This window comes from Eucyclogobius newberryi, unplaced genomic scaffold, assembly GCF_026437365.1.
Source record: "Eucyclogobius newberryi isolate DKJ021-1_F unplaced genomic scaffold, fEucNew1.0.hap1 SCAF_2, whole genome shotgun sequence".
NCBI lineage: Eukaryota > Metazoa > Chordata > Actinopteri > Gobiiformes > Gobiidae > Eucyclogobius > Eucyclogobius newberryi.
Genome location: NW_027315834.1, coordinates 44,556,466 through 44,558,793, shown reverse-complemented (window position 1 = coordinate 44,558,793; position 2,328 = coordinate 44,556,466).

Here is a 2,328-nt window from a genome sequence, read left to right as displayed (position 1 = left end):
ATAGCACCGGGCGGGGGGAGGGCGCGCGGGCCCGAGCGGGACTGTGCGGGGGGCCCCTGGGTGGGACTGTGCGGGGGGCCCCTGGGTGGGACTGTGCGGGGCGCAGTCGAAACTTGTCGATTTGTCCTCAAAACAACAAATAAATGTAATTTGATGAAAATGAAACAAGAAATGATGTTTAAAAGTTTATTTAGTCAGATATTTGCCATTGCGTAATATGAGCTCAAGTGTGTCCAATAGAAAAGTCATAAAGAAAGAAGAACGAAACTAGCATTGTTGTTACAAAAGTTTTACAATTATAAAATGAGTGTAGAACAAAGGGACATTTTGCTCCCCCTTGAGGCCCCCCTGTGTTCTGCAGGTGGCACTGTGGTCACGTGTGCAGGTCAAAGGTGACAGCACGTTTTGTGACTGCTTTTGAGAAGCGACCACATGGAAGTGACTCAGAAACACTCAGATCAGACTGTAGGTCATAGCAGAGGAAGCACAGTCAAGTTCCACAAATATTACACCAGTAGCACATCATTGGCCTCTATATTTTAAATGAAAATTTGAAGAGCTAACAATTCCAATTGTTTAGTTTCACATTCTGGTTATTTGAGAGCCGTGGCCTGGACATGTCTGGCCCGTCTTAAAGGGGACAGTAAGTGCCTGAAATACTAAAAGCAGCTGGGTTTATCTTCCCATGTGAGATGATTACTGAGAGGAAACAGGTGACAGAGGAATGCTCACATATGAACGTGCCAATAGCTATTGATTTTTACTTATGAAATTCAGAAAAGGGCCATAACAGCGTCACCAACCCCTTTAATTTTGATTTGATTAACTCAGACCATATACACATGGCCTATACCTAACACTGATGGATATATTTAGAGTGGCACACTAGTGTATCCATGCTAGAAGGCAGATCACAATTATTCACAACTGTAAAGCAGTAGCAGCCTTCTCAGATCCTTCAAGGAGTCTGTGCGTTGACTGTGGGAGAGCGGATTAACGCCTGCAATGAGTCAGGGTTCATGACCAATATGCAAGTTATCCCCATGAGAAACCCCCCTTCAGAAACAGGAAGTGTGGTGTCGCTTCCTGACACATGGGGCACACGAGCTGATTTCAGATATAAAAGGAAGGTGACATTGAAAACCCAACTGCTTGATTTCTTTACTGTACATTTTACTTCTGCCTTGTTGAGAAGGTTTTTAAAAGGAAAACTTTTGCATAAACATTTGCATAATAAATTGGGGATACTCAGAGTGTGACAAAGAAGGGTGTCAATTGTTTTGTCCAAGGAATGCACATCTAAACATATACAGTGCTTTAATACAGTGAGCCATAAAGATGGGGGCTTTTCACACGTTTTAGGTCTGTATCGCAATGCAGTGTTTGTTATTGAGTTACAGTGTTAGAATTAGTTACATTTTCAATAAAAAAGCACTGGTCGTTTAGACCAAGGAAGCCGGAGGGCCAACAAAAGTTGGTTTAAAGGCTGCATTTGGCCCCTGGACCAAAGGGCACTGGCTTAGGGGGTAAGGGACATAAACAGTAGGGAACCACTAGCTGCAGAGGAGTGAAAAACAGTTTCCCTCTTCCTGGTGGCATTGTGTTTAACACCAAATACAGTAAGCCATCTCAGCTTACTTTAAATTATAGGTTTAAAGTGTTGACGACTGCAATATAATTTGATTATGTCATCATTTCAGATGGAGGATATGGGCCTATAACTCTATGTGAGAACAACTGCGTTTGAAATATAAAAACATATTATAATCTACAAAGAAAAACATATTTTTGTTCACAATAGCAACAGAAAATGGTGCCATTATTCAACCCCAAAGATGTGATTGTTGTCAAGACATCACATCTTTGGGGTTGAATAATGGCACCACTTTCTGTTGCTATTGTGACCAAAAATATGTCCACGTTTACTTATGTTGTTGGGAAGTCATTGAACTTTGTTTTTTGTTTCATGTGGATAGGCCCAGTTCACAGAGACACGAACCATGAACCAGCTCAACAAATAAGCACGTTCTACCCATTCTACCACGTCTGAAGTGTGAGAAGCAGCGCCATCTAGTGACAAACGCGAATAAACAACAGTCAGAGTAGATGGTGGCGCCCTCTAGTGTTCAGTCTTCACACTCAGCAGCAGCAGCGCCCTCACTCACAGATGGTGGCGCCCTCTAGTGTTCAGTCTTCACACTCAGCAGCAGCAGCGCCCTCACTCACAGATGGTGGCGCCCTCTAGTGTTCAGTCTTCACACTCAGCAGCAGCAGCGCCCTCACTCACAGATGGTGGCGCCCTCTAGTGTTCAGTCTTCACACTCAGCA